This window comes from Rhinopithecus bieti, unplaced genomic scaffold, assembly GCF_001698545.2.
Source record: "Rhinopithecus bieti isolate Rb0 unplaced genomic scaffold, ASM169854v2 scaffold_50517, whole genome shotgun sequence".
NCBI classification, from domain to species: Eukaryota; Metazoa; Chordata; class Mammalia; order Primates; family Cercopithecidae; genus Rhinopithecus; species Rhinopithecus bieti.
In genome coordinates, this window is record NW_016819943.1 from 191,239 (window position 1) to 206,027 (window position 14,789).

The 14,789-nt window shown below is 47.2% G+C and overlaps 1 protein-coding gene and 1 long non-coding RNA gene across 3 annotated transcripts in view; both read right to left on the bottom strand.

Moving 5' to 3' along the window:
- The window catches only part of NGEF (neuronal guanine nucleotide exchange factor), a 143,472-nt gene that overhangs the window by 53,537 nt on the left and 75,146 nt on the right, over positions 1-14,789 (bottom strand). The window lies entirely within an intron of this gene.
- Positions 6-6,828, bottom strand: LOC108520105 (uncharacterized). Of its 2 annotated transcripts, none has more exons than XR_001882832.1 (3): positions 6,722-6,828; positions 1,379-1,481; positions 6-670 (listed from the first exon to the last, which is right to left on the bottom strand). It is a non-coding gene; the product is annotated as an uncharacterized LOC108520105 (long non-coding RNA). The 2 variants fall into 2 exon arrangements; XR_001882831.1 differs by having other exon boundaries at positions 1,379-1,484.

The window sequence follows — 14,789 nt, forward strand, 5'->3', positions numbered from 1 at the left end:
CTGGGCGGGACCCGGCCCCGTGGGCGCCGACTGCGGGTCGGGGCTTCCCGCGGGCCCGCGCCTTCCTCCCCCTAGCCGCCGTGCCCCGACCCGGAGAGGGGCAGAGCCGTGGGGGCCCAGGAGCTGCGCCTTTGCCTGCCCGCTCCCTCCTCGCGGCCGGGCGTGCCTGGAAGGGGCGGGCGAGGCCACCCTCGGCCCCCCAGTCCCCTCAGACCTCCGTCTTGCCCACGCCGGGCACCCCCTGCGGTCTCCCGCAGGGTCGCAGCTCGCTGACCGGCTCTGAAGCTTCGAGCCCGGCCTCGGGGAATGTGTCCCCGCTGGAGGGGGTCTCCGTCTTGTCTCTGCTCCAGGCGGAGACTGGGGTCTCAGGGGCTCCTTGCAAGGCCGCTCCTGAGCCTCTCGGTGGGGAGGGGGCCAGCGCGGAGGTCTTTCCCGGGGGAGTCTGGTCGCACGACGAGCCACCCTCAGCCACGCATGACCCTGGCGGGTCCGGGATGGGTTTGGGGGCACCAGAGGAGGAGAAACCAAGTGTCCGAAACCTCTGCCGGGTTGCCCTGCCCGGTGACATGGACTCCTGGACTCTGCGCCTTCGCGTTAGCTGGGTCAGTCAGTACGCTCGCGGATCAGAAAGAGCAGAAAGGACAGCTGGAAGAGCGAGGCCTGGAGGTGCCTGCGGACCGAGCCAAGCCGCCCTCTGCTTAGGGATCATGCTGTCTGCTCAGGTGTGGCGAGGACATCTAGCAAGATGCCTCCCGACCCCGCCCCGCCGCCCAAAGGCCTCTGGCACGCTGCCCCGGTGTCCTTTTCCGGAGGCCTGCCGGCTCACCTGGGTGGGCCCTTGGGTGACCGCGGCCTGCGCCTGCAGCCGGGCCCGGTCCCGTTTACGCCCCGAGGATACCCCGGGGGCAGGGGTGGAGTGCGGAGCATAGTCCCCTGCACGCTCCACCCACCTGACCTTTGTTTAAATTAACAAATTCTTCGTTGGGGGGGGGGGCGGATGCAAACGTTCCTAGTGGCAGCGGTGCAGTTACTCGTTAATTGTTTGGCTTTAATGGATCCTTAACTAGTCTCGAATGAGGCAGTTGTGATCATGGGAGGGTTGGGGAGGAAGCTGAGAAGCATTAAACTTTTTGCCTGGAAGGGAGCTCTCCTTCCCACTTGGTCTGACTTCCCCAGCTGTGACTGTAAAAAAGCGTTCTCGTGCTCGGGTAGACTCAAAGCCAGTCCCTAAAGCTACCACTTAGCCCTGGTTCCCCGTTTGGGGCAGAACGGGCAGGTCTGATCGCTTCATGCCCTTAGGGCCTGAGAATATTCTGAGAATATTCGAGACAACCATCTGGTCTTTTCCCAAGCCAAGCACCACCCTTCCTTGACTCACGCTCATGGACCCAGGTGTCTCCAGGCAGCCACCTCCTGCCCTTGGTGTGTTCCTGTTCACTGGCCTTCTCCATCCGGCCATGACACATCTTAGGCTGTCCTGGCTGCTATAACAAAATACCATAGACTGGGTGTGATATGGTTTGGCTGTGTCCCCACCCAAATCGCATCTTGAATCGTGGCTCCTATAATTCCCACGTGTTGTGGGAGGGACCCGTGGGAGGTAATTGAATCATGGGGGTGGTTCCCCCATACTGTTCTCTTGGTAGTGAATAAGTCTCACGAGATCTGACGGTTTTATAAAGGGAAACCCCTTTTGCCTGGTTCTCATTCTCTCTCTTGCCTGCTGCTATGTAAGACCTGCCTTTCGCCTTCTGCCATGATTGTGAGGCCAAGTGGAATTGTGAGTCCATTAAATCTCTTTTTCTTTATAAATTACCCAGTCTCAGGTATGTCTTTAGCAGCAGCGTGAGAGCGGACTAATACAGGGTGTCAACAGAACCCAGTGTAAACAACAGACACATTTCTCTTAGTTCCAGAGGCTGGAAGGCTGAGCTCAGAGTGACACTGTGGTCTCATGCTGGTAAGGCCCTCCTCTGTGTCACCGACTGCCGACTTCTCATGGTAGCCCCATATGATGCAAAGAGAGGGAGAGAGCACTCTGGGCTCTCTCTCTCTCTCTCTTTTGAAATGGAGTCTCACTCTGTTGCCCAGGCTGGAGTGCAGTGGCGTGAGCTGGGCTCCCTGCAACCTCCACCTCGCAGGTTCAAGTGATTCTCCTGCCTCAGGCTCCCCAGTAGCTGGGATTACAGGCGCCCGCCACCATGCCTGGCTAATTTTGTATTTTTAGTAGAGATGGGGTTTCACCGTGTTATAGAGACGGGGTTTCACCATATCGGCCAGGGTGGTCTTAATCTCCAGACCTTGTGATCCACCCGCCTCGGCCTCCCAAAGTGCTGGGATTACAGGCATGAGCCACCACGCCCGGCCTCTCAGGGGTCTGTTTTATAGGGTACTAATCCCATTCATGAGGGATCCACCCTCATGGCCTGGTCACCTCTCAAAGGCCCCACCACCTAATACCCATCTCCCTGGGAGTTAGGATTTCAACATGTGAATGTTGGGGGAAGGGGGGAAACAGACATTCAGTCCATAATATTCCACCCCTGGTCCCCCAAAAGTCATGTGCTTCTTGCGTGTAAAATACATTCATTCCATCTTAACAACCCAAAAGTTTTAACTTGTTCCAGCATCAACTCTAAAGTCTGAAGTCCAAAGTCGCATCCAAATATCATCTCAGTCAAATGTGGGTGACACCCAAGGTGTGATTTATCTGAAGGCAAAAATTCCTTTCCAGCTGTGAACGTGTGAAACTAGACAAATTCTGTGTTTCCAAAACGCAATGGTGAGACAGGCAGAGGATAAAAAATCCCATTCCAAAAGGAAGAAATAGAGAAAGAGAGAGAGGGAGGAAGGAAGAGAACAGGAAAGCGGTGACAGGTCCCAAGTAAGTTTAAAGCCTAGCAAGGCAAATTCCATGAGGAAGATTCTCCAAAGCTGGAGAATAATGCTCTCTGCCTTGATGTGTGGCACTGTCACCCCCACAGCTGGGCAGGGCACTGTCTACTCTGTGCCTGTCCATTATTTGGTGGCTCATACTATGCTTCTCTGTCAGAGGTGTGAAGCTATCGTGTTTTGTGGAAAGTAGAAATTGGATATTTAGTTGAGTGGATTTCTGGGCAAAGTGTCGAAGGAGTGGCTTGGTTCTTCCTGACAAACATAGTAAAATTTGAGAAGAGAGAAATAATTTGAAGACGCAACTGTTAGGCAAAAAGTAAGCAGAACTCAAAGATTTGAAAGAATTCTCAGCCTTTCTATATTACAGACTATGAGAAAACATTCAGAAGAAAACACCAAGCGTGTGATGGACAGACCATTTGATAAGGAGATGAGTGTGGGTGTGAATCACAGACTTAACCGTCCCAACAAAAGCCAAGAATAGAGGTGAGATTCTACCAGCAGAAACAGTGCCAGCTGGGCCTGAGGAAACTGAGAAAGTGGGACAAAATGAAGGAAGGAAGATTGTTGGACTTCTTAGACCCTACAGGACTGGACATAGAACCATTTGGCTGAAAACACATGCGATTCTTCCAGACAAGGGGAGAATGACTCAAAAGGCTGTTCAGAAATCATCTGGCTGCCACTCCTTCAACACTTTGCCCAGAAATCCGCTCAGCTAAACATCCAATTTCTACCTTCCACAAAGCACAATTCAGCCCGGTTCTTTGCCACTTTATAACAAGGATGGCCCTTTCTCCAGCATCCAATGACATGCTCCTCATTGTTTTCCACGGCTTCATTAGAATGGTAACTGGTATGGTAAACTCCATATTTCTACCAACCAACATTCTGTTCACAATGAATTAGTATTGGCTAAGAAGATACAAATGTTCTTGGCAGCTCACCAGTTCTCATTCTTTATGAGTTCTCTCCAGAATCACCTTTCTTTTTTCTTTTGTTTTTTTCTTTTTGGAGACAGAGTCTCGCTCTATTGCCCAGGCTGGAGTGCAGTGGCATGATGTTGGTTCACTGCAACCTCCACCTCCTGGGTTCAAGTGATTCTCCTGCCTCAGCCTCCTGAGTAGCTGAGATTAAAGGTGTGCACCATCGTGCCTGGCTAAACTTCTTGTATTTTTAGTAGAAACAGGGTTTCATGGATGGGTGCGGTGGCTCAAGCCTGTAATCCCAGCACTTTGGGAGGCCGAGACGGGCGGATCACGAGGTCAGGAGATCGAGACCATCCTGGCTAACATGGTGAAACCCCGTCTCTACTAAAAAAAATACAAAACACTAGCCGGGCGAGGTGGCGGGCGCCTGTAGTCCCAGCTACTCAGGAGGCTGAGGCAGGAGAATGGCGTAAACCCGGGAGGCGGAGCTTGCAGTGAGCTGAGATCCGGCCACTGCACTCCAGCCTGGGCGACAGAGCGAAACTCCGTCTTAAAAAAAAACAAACAAAAAAACAGGGTTTCACCATGTTGGCCAGGCTGGTCTCGAACTCCTGACCTCATGATCCACCTGCCTCGGCCTCCCAAAGTGCTGGGATTACAGGCATGAGTCACCAGGCCTGGCCCAGAATCACCTTTCAAATTCCATCCATGGCGATCTAGGCTTTTTTTCTAGCACGTGCCTCAAAACTCTTCTAGCCTCTACCCATTACCAAAGCCACTACTACATTTTAAGCAACACCTTCACTTCTTAGTATCAATTTCTGTCTTAATGCAGGCAAAGTGTTGTAGTCTGGGGGCCTATAAACAATAGAAATTTATTTCTCCCAGTCTGGAGGCCAGAAGTCTGAGATCATGATGCCAGCATGGGCTGGTTCTGGGAAGGGCTCACTTCCTGGCTGCGGACAGCTGACTTCTTGTATCCTCATGTGTTAGAAAGAGGGCTTGGGAGCTCTCTGAGGTCTCTTTTAAAGGGCACTAAGGGCCGAGCGCGGTGGCTCACACCTGAAATCCGAGCACTTTGGAAGACTGAGGCGGGTGGATCACCTGAGGTCAGGAGTTCGAGACCAGCCTGGCCAACATGGCGAAACCCTTTCTCTACTAAAAATGCAAAAAAAAAAAAAAAAAAAAAAATTAGCTGAGCATGGTGGCAGGTGCCTGTAATCCCGCTACTCAGGGGACTGAGGCAAAAGAATCGCTTGAACCCAGGAGGCGGATGTTGCAGTATACTGAAGTCGTGCCATTGCACTCCAGCCTGGGGAACAAGAGTGAAACTCCATCTCATAAATAAATAAATAAATGGCATTAAACCCATGCATGAGGACTCTGCCCTCTAAACCCAACTTCTCAAAGTCCCTACCTTCCAATATCATCACCTTGTGGGGTAGGATTTCAACAAAGGAATTTTGCGGGAAAGAAATATTCAGTCCACAGTAGCCCCTAAACAACTAAAGCTCAGCATACCTGACAGTGCACCCACCGTCTCCCCCAGTTCCCCTCCCCTGTGGCAAACCAGGAGCCAAGCAGAACTTGGGCGGTGGCCTCCGCTTCTGTACTTCCTGTCACCCAGTGTGCCAATGGCTCACCAAGCTCCCTGGATCCCACAAGTGGTCTCTTTCCCTGGTATCTGGACTATTGCAAATCCCTCTTCTCCCCAGGCCATCCTTCTCTCTGCCCCTTTCTGGCAATATGGGTCTGATTTTGTCCCTCCCTTGTTCAAACATCTTGGTTGGAATCCCATCCCTCCAAGGGTGAAGCCCAGCCCCTTATGCTCTGACAGGTCCCTCATCAGCTGTCCCAGGCCTTTGTGGTCTTGGTGGGGGTTACTCGCCTCCCTAGCTCTCTGAGGCTTTGGCCTCTCCGCACTTTTCCAGGTTCTGGCTTTTCTAAGTGCTGTTCCCTCCCCTAGGACTGTGCTGTCCTGTTGACACCCTCGCCCTTCCAGGTCTAGGCACATTGGATGTCCCCACCAGGCCCCTTCTGCTCTCTGACCTGCAGTTGCTGCCTGGCACTGGGATGTTCTGTCACGAGGGCATCCTTCCAGGAAGCCATGGGCTCCTCAGGATGGGCACCCTGCTGCCTCACTCATCTTTCATCAGGGGCCAGAGAAAAACACCTTATGAGACCAGGCACAGTGGCTCATGCCTGTAATCCCAGCACTTTGGGAGGCTGAGGCAGGCGGATCACAAGGTCAGGAGATTGAGACCATTCTGGCCAACATGGTGAAACCCTGTCTCTAGTAAAAATACAAAAATTAGCTGGGTGTTGTGGCACGCACCTGTGGTCACAGCTACCTGGGGGGCTGAGGCAAGAGAATCGCTCAAATCCAGGAGGCAGGGGTTGCAGTGAGCCGAGATTGCACCACTGCACTCCAGCTTCGGTGACAAAGCGAGACTCCATCTCAAAAAAAAAAAAAGAAAAGGAAGGAAAGCAAAACACTCTGTGGGCAAACATAGGACCGCCTGGTTTGTGTGGCTTCACCGTCCCTGAATTTGATGTAACACTAAATGGGAGCTATTCCTTTTATGCTCTGGTGCACCAAAGAGGAAGATTCTTTTTTTTTTTTTAAAAGAAAATATTAAAGTGAAATTACGTATATTAAGATGAGCATAAAGTCTTCCAGTAAAAAATAAGCTAAAAATATCTATGTAATTATAAAATCAGTTTAGAAAGTCACTGAGTTCTAAGGTATGTAACCTTCAGCTAAATTCCGCATGTTCCGTTTTCCATTGCGTTTAGTGCTTATTAGGCAGGCTGTTATTAAAATCTCCTTTTAACTGACATTTTGTTCTGAATCATTCACAAAATAAAGTACTGATAAATATTTCAAATATTTATACCTGACTGGCACGTAGTAGGTGCTGTATAAATATCTGAGAATGGGCCGGATGCGGTGGCTCACACCTGTAATCCCAGCACCTGGGGAAGCCAAGGTGGGTGGGTCGCTTGAGCCCAGGAGTTCAAGACTAGCCTGGGAAACATGGCGAAACCTCGTCTCTAAAAAAGAAAAAACGACAAAATTAGCCAAGCATGGTAGCGTGCGCCTATAGTTCCAGCTACTCAAGAGGCTAAGGAGAGAGGATCACTTGAGCCCAGAAGGCGAATTTTGAAGTATACCAAGATCGCACTACTGCACTGCAGCCTGGGCAACAGGGTGAGACTCTGTCTCAAAAAGAAAAAAAATAATTGGTGAATGAAGTAATGTTATATTTTTTAAAATAAGTATTTAGTTATTTTAGGTGTTTTATCTAAAGATTATTTTTTTTCCTTTGGGTTATAAAAGTTAAATATTGGAAGCAAAGTGCTTTCTTATTTACATAGTAACTTCAGCCTTCAGGAGTTCTTGTTTATGTTTATGCAGTTTTTCTTGATCCTGAGGGAGAATCTCTGGAATTGGAAGGAAGTGGATGGAAGCTGAGATTATCTGGTTCAATACTTTTATTTTACCAAAGGAACAAGACCAAAGAGTTAAATTAGAAACTCAAGACCTGCCAGGCTTGGTGGCTTATGCCTGTAATCCCAGCATTTTGGGAGGCTGAGGCGGGCAGATCACTTGAGGTCAGGAGTTCAAGATCAGCCTGGCCAACATGGTGAAACCCTGTCTCTACTAAAAATACAAAAATTAGCCAGGCGTGTTGGTATATGCTTGTAATTCCAGCTACTCGGGAGGCTGAGGCAGGAGAATTGCTCGAGCCCAGGAGGTGGAGGTTACAGTGAGCCAAGATCGCACCACCACACTCCAGCCTGGTTGAGAGTGAGACTCCATTTCAAAAAAAAAAAAAGAAACTGAAGACCACATAGCTGGTTAATGGCAGATCTGGAAATATAGGATAGTGAGTCAACACTATATTGTATAAAATAAGGAACTGCACATTGCTATTCACTTATTCTATTTTCAGGGTCACATGATATGTCACCAGACTATCAAATGTTTAAAAACATTTGTATTGTTATATTTAGTAGGAAAATGCATTGAATTTTCTTTTTTTCTTTTTGGTAGTGAGAAGACATTTCTCAAATATATATAGGAAATGTGGTAGCTTTTAATTAACTGTATCTTTTAAATCCATAAACACAGTAGTTTATTTTTATCACTCTCAGAACACATTTTCTACTTGCTTTGAAAATCAACAAATTTAATTCACAGAGGCAGAACCAGCAGTCTACCCACAGAAGGCTACAGCATCAAGAGTTAAATGGACCCCCAAATCTAGGGGGAAAGTGAGGAAAAGGATAGGATAGATGCCCAGGAAGGGACTGCCTCTGTCGCTGCGGCACTGAGATACCCAGAAACCCACACACTGTGGATGAAAAGATTTCATCACAAGGAGACTTTCCAAAAATAAACTGTTTTGTTGTGTGGCTGGAAGTACTTTACCGGTGAGGTGGAAGTGGAGATTTTTCCTTACTTTTCATCAAGAAGATAGTTTATAAATGTGGGATCGTAGCATGTTATGGAAATAAGTTAAAAACAAAATCAGTCTATCCCTGTGCGGTAAAGAATGAACTTTACCCAAAGAGAGGTCTGGCTTTTGCCCTGGGCTCTTGGGAGGTGCTGTCTAAGCTGTGGGAATGTGGTGTCTGAAAAGAGGGTCTTTCCTTACCCAGGAGCCTTGGGCCGCACTGGATAGGGTGGGGTCTCTGGGTCCTGTGGTATCAGTTTTGCCTCCAGAAGAGCTGGAGACTGAGGTCAGCTACCTGGGCAGCCAACCAGATCTTTGTGACCAAGCCCCAATAAGAACTCTGGACACCAAGGCGCAGGTGGGTGTCTCTGATTGATGATGTGCCATGCATGTTGTCACACATTGCTGAGGGGAAGGTTAGTGCTGTCTGTGACTCCCCAGGGAGAAGACCACTGGAAGCTTCGTGAGTAGAACTTTTCTGGACTCTGGGGAGCCATGCATCTCTTCCCTTGGCTGATTTAACTCTGTATCCTTTCACCGCAATAAACTGTAATGGTGAGTATAACAGCTTTCAGTAAGTACTGTGAGTCCTTCTAGCAATTTATTGAAACTGAGGGTGAATTTGGGCACCCCCAAACTCTGCCATTCATGTCAAAAGTGAGAGTGGTCTTGTAGACTGTCCTCTAACTTTGCAGGTCTCTAATCTGATTTATTTAATTAATTAATTTATTTATATTTGAGATAGAGTTTCACTCTTGTAGCCCAGGCTGGAATGCAATGGTGTGATCTTGGCTCACTGCAACCTCCACCTCCCGGGTTCAAGTGATTCTCCTACCTCAGCCTCCAGAGTAGCTGGGATTACAGGTGCACACCACCATGCCTGGCTAACTTTTGTATTTTTAGTAGAGATGGGGTTTCGCCATGTTGGTCAGGCTGGTCTTGAACTCCTGACCTCGTGTGATCCACCTGCCTCGGCCTCCCAAAGTGCTGGGATTACAGGTGTGAGCCACTGCACTCAACCTGTAATCTGATTTAGAGCACAGTGACCACTTTCCTCTAATAGCCTTCCTTTCCTCTGGTCTCTGTCCCTCCATCCGTCTGTCCTAAATGCAGCTGCTCTGTTAATTTTCCTCGCACATGTCTGACCCCACACATCTGTTATCTTCAGTACCTTGTGGGTGATTCATTGCTCAACGGAGTTAATGGACAATCCAGGCTGGGACTGCCCAGATGAAAGCTGAGTCACTCCTGACAGCTCCTAGGCCCTGCCCTGTCCTCTGTTAGTACTGCTGCATTCTCACCTTCCTGCACGGTTTCTCCTCCCAGTGAACCTGAGCCTTTTGGGGGCAACTATGAAGAGGCCATTGATCTCTGCTTCCTCAGCACCAGCACTTCTAGGAGGCACTGGGAAGGGGCTGACTCATGAGTCAATACGGGGAAGCCGGTGGACTCGGTGGTGCCATGCCCTTGGTGTGAGTCTGTCTTCTCTGCAGTCACTGAGTGAAGCATCAGCATTTGCTTGGTATCCCATCTTGTGTGTCTTGGGTCCGTGATGATTCTTCAACCAATCTCTTTGGGAACTACAGGTAATGGCTTCTGAGATTGGTGCCTAAAGCTTGGGGGAGGTAGCTAGTTATGATCTGTCTTTGTGAGTCCAAAAAAACCATCAAAACTGGATTCAGTGTTTTGGTGAAGTGAGGAATGTTTTTTGTTCTTTTGGGATGTGTTGCTCTGGTGGACGGTCATGCTTTTGGTTAACTAGGGAAAAGGCCGGAGGGATCAGGGGACACCTACAAACCCTTGTCTGCTTTAAGGAGAGATGGTAGCACTGGATGAGTTTCAATGATCATGGGAAGCAGATCCATCATCTCAGGGCTTAATTACTGAAGACTGGAGATTGCTATGCTGAATACATTTTCTGAATCAAAAATAGATGGCCAAGAATTTTGCTCTGTTTCTGGGCATTAGAGGCAGCCTGGAAGATGTTGCTTGGCTAGTGAAGCATTGGAATTTCCTAAGCATTTTGATAGTTCGTGTGTCCTTAAAAGGCTTGGACAAATTGCAGCCATATCACCAATTATGAGATGCAGACTATATAAATACCCTTCATGGAAACGAATTACCTAAAACAGGCTGCCCCAGATAACTCGTGGATAAGATGCCGGGATGCTTATGTGTTTATCTGAAACTGTGGAAAATGAGGGACATCCTGAGATATTGGTTTCTCTGGAATATTCCTAACCAAGGATCCTGGGATACATAGGGTCTGGGGGTTTGGCTGTGGGCTTTCGACCAATAGAAGCATCCTGAAGCAAGGAGCACCTAAGGGGTAAATACTATAGGCCGGGTGTGATGACTCACGCCTGTAATCCCAGCACCTTGGGAGGCCAAGATGAAGGATCACTTGGAAGGATCCTTGAGGCCAGGAGTTCGAGACCAACGCGGGCAACATAGTGAGACCGTCTTAAAAAAAAAAATAAGGAAATAAATACTGTAATTTCTCAGATATGCTGAGGGTGAAATTTGAAGTGAATGAGATCAGGAGTTGCCTAGGTACACATAATTTGGATGTCTGGTTGTGGCCACAGGGCTCTTATATTCTTAATTACAACTCAAACTAGGCCAGGTATGGTGGCTCACGCCTGTAATCCCAGCACTTTGGGAGGCCGAGGCAGGTGGATCATGAGGTCAGTTCGAGACCAGCCTGGCCAACATGGTGAAACTCCGTCTCTACTAAAAATACAAAAATTAGCTGGGTGTGGTGGCAGGCACCTGTAATTCCAGCTACTTGGGAGGCCGAGGCAGGAGAATCCTTTGAGCCCGGGAGGCAGAGGTTGCAGTGAGCTGAGATTGCGCCACTGTACTCCAGCCTGGGTAACAGAGCAAGACTCAGTCTCAAAGGAAAAAACAAAAAAAAGAAAAGAGCTCAAACTGTAAAGGAATGAACAGTCCCACTTCCACTTCCTTGCATTCGGAGTTATTCATCACCTCATAAACTATATAGTTAACTATAATGTAGTGAGATCAATTTGTAAGCTATAGTTAACTAAACAAATAGAAAGTGATATTATTATTATTATTTAAGTAACCTACATTTAGTGCTAAAATGCATTCACTATGGTAACAGAGAATGCATTGCCTTAACCATTAACCAAATGGAGCGAAACTTTATGAAACAAGAAAGAAAAATATTCACTCAAACAAAGTAGACTTAAAGCAGTAGCATGTATTTAATAATTAGAAATTGTTCCTTGAAAATTACAAATGACTGGATTTTAGAAAGGTATCTTCCATAATGAAAAGCTAGCAGGTAATATGAAAACTTTACATTTCCTATTGAAACAGAAACAACTACCTTGCCCTTAACGTCCTGTGGAATGTTCTTTGTTGAGTTACCAGGACTAATTGTTCAAGAATTTGGTGTCTCGGCTGGGCACGGTGGCTCATGCCTGTAATCCCACCACTTTGTGAGAACGAGGCAGGCAGATCACCTGAGGTCAGGAGTTCAAGACCAGCCTGGGCAACATGGTGAAACCCCGTTTCTATTAAAAATACAAAATTAGCTGGGTGTGGTGGTGGGTGCCTGTACTCCCAGTTACTCGGGAGACTGAGGCAGGATAATCACTTGAACCCGGGAGGCGGAGGTTGCAGTGGGCTGAGATCATGCCACTGCAATCCGGCCTGAGCAACAGAGTGAGACTCCATCTCAAAAAAAAAAAAAAAAAAAAAATTGAGGTCTCATTAGAAGATGAGTGTTTCGGGTAGGGATGGGTCCCTCTAGGAGAGATGTTTGAGACACAGGTGTGACGTGCCACTGAAATGCATGTTTCTGGGTCCTTGACTTTGTAATGTTGACAGAATTCCTTTCTTCCTAAGGATTCATAGCTTTTCATTATGATTAATATTTCTCTTTCAGAGTATCTCATAAGGAAACTGGTGATAGCACCGTACAAATTACCACACAATAAATGAATATCACCATAAAGAAAAACACTGTATTTCAAAAGCATATCAGAAACACAGCAAAGAGTTTTGAAAATGAACAGCCAGTGGTTGCCAAGGTGTGGAGGTCGCCAAGGCGTGGAGGTCACCACAGTGTGGAAGTTGTCATTTGCCCCTGGGGGCAGGAGTGTGAATGGATACAACCTTCCAGAGGGCAGTCTGACAACGCATATCATAAATCTGCAAATGCTCATACTCTTTGGCAAAGAGATTCTACTTCTAGGAATATATCCTAGTGAACTATTGAGAGTCTGTGCAAAAAAAATGAGCAGCAAGGATTTTTTTTACAGTGTTATTTATAACAGGGAAATATTTAATGTCCAATAATAGACTGACTATTTAAATTATCACATATTTCTCAAACAGAATACTACAGCATTAAACATTATTTTAGAAGAACATTTAATAATCTGGAAAGACATCCATAGTATTTTAAATAAAAAAGCAGATTGCAAAACTGGATTGGTAGTGTGCTCTTACTTTGTTTATAAATAGACTTTTATATGTGGAATTTTAAGCATGCACATATACTTTTTAAAGGACTAAAAGAGTGATCACCAAAAATATTTCATAGTACTTGTTGCTGGTTGGTTGGATTCTAAGAGAATTTTCCTCCTTTTGTAACCGCCCAAGGGGTTCACCTTACTGGCTGCCTAGACAGAGTAGATTCATCAAGACAGGGGAATTGCAATAGAGAAAGAGTAATTCACGAAGAGCTGGCTGTGCGGGAGACCGGAGTTTTATTGCTACTCAAATCAGTCTCCTGGAGCATTCAGAGAGCAGAGTTTTTAAGGATGATTTGGTGGGTGGGCGAAAGCCAATAAGCCAAGAGTGCTGATTGGTCAGAGATGAAATCATAGGAAGTCCGAGCTGTCTTCTTGCACTCAGTCATTTCCTGGATGGGGGACCACAGGATCAGATGAGCCAGTTTATTGATCTGGGTGGGAGCAGCTGATCCATCAAGTGCAGGGTCTGCAAATATCTCAAGCACTGATCTTAGGAGCAGTTTAGGGAGGGTCAGAATCTTGTAACCTCCAGCTGCATGACTTCTGAACCATAATTTCTAATCTGTGGCTAATCTTAGTGCTACAAAGGCAGTCTAGTCCCCAGGCAAGAAGGAGGTCTGCTTTGGGAAAGGGCTATTACCATCTTTGTTTAAGCTATAAACTGTAAAATAAGTTTCACCCAAAGTGAGTTCAGCCTACGCCCAGGAATGAACAAGGACAGCTTGGAGGTTAGAAGCAAGATGGAGGCAGTTAAGTTAGATCATTCACTGTCTCAGGCATCATTTTGCAAAGGCGGTTTCACTTTTACTCATACGTGTTTTTCTACCATAAATGTGTCACTTATGTAATAAGGCGGGGGGGGAAGTTACTTTAAGAAACAACATCAATCCCTTAATGCGCATAAATTTAGAGCATGGGTTCAACGCGTTCACATAGCCATAGGGAGCCTGGTCCACTTGAAAATGATGGGCTGCTTTGTAGTCTCCAGATTTATTTGGGGGAAAAACACCGCAATTCACTACATAAATCTACCTCCTCTTCAGTTTGCAAAGAATCACGAATTCAAATTTTATAGTAAATTACTTCTTGGCATCGTCAAAATTAAAGCACTTACCTGATATTCTAATCTGCCTTGTTATAAAAATAGTCCGTTTTCCAGAAATTCCCCTTTTCCTTCCAGAAATCCACATATACAAGTCCTAACCAGAATGCTTCTTTCTTTTAAACAGAAGCCATAGTCCCATCAGATGAGTCATCAAAGAAATCACCACCTCCACTCAAAGGCAGGTTTCCCTAACACCACAAGCCCTTCCCTGCCCTCCTGCATGGCTGCATCCCACCTTTACTGGCTCAGTGCCACCTCCTCCAGGAAGTCCCCCATCCCATCCTGTGGCTGGCTGTGTTTGTTCACTCTTAGGTCTCCTGGAGCACTGCACCTGGGCTATCAGAAACCCTGGTCACTTTATTGGGAAGTTAACTCTCTGTCCTATTGGACTGGGCAAGGAGACAGGACATGGCCTGAGTGAGCCTGCCCCACTTGTTGCTGTGAGGGGCAGAGCACCTAGTATGCTTTTGAGGCTTTCTACGTACTTGCTGAATCAGCAGGTCTGGGGGAAGCTTGAAAGCACATCGGCATTCTTTAGGGATTGTCGGACTCCTCTTGGTAAATAGTCACAGGGACATCTTCCAGACCTTTTTCCTTTCACTTATTAATGTAAATCTTCTCTCCTTCCTACTCCCTTAAAAGATGAGTGTACCACCAGGTACGGTGGCTCACGCCTGTAATCCCAGCACTTTGGGAGGCCGAGGCAGGTGTATCATGAGGTCAGAAGTTCGAGACCAGCCTGGCTAACATGGTGAAACCCCATCTCTACTGAAAACACAAAAATTAGCTGGGGGTGGAGGCGTGCGCCTGTAATCCCAGCTACTTGGGAGACTGAGGTAGGAGACTCGCTTGAACCTAGGAGGTGGAGGTTGCAGTGAACCAAGATTGCACC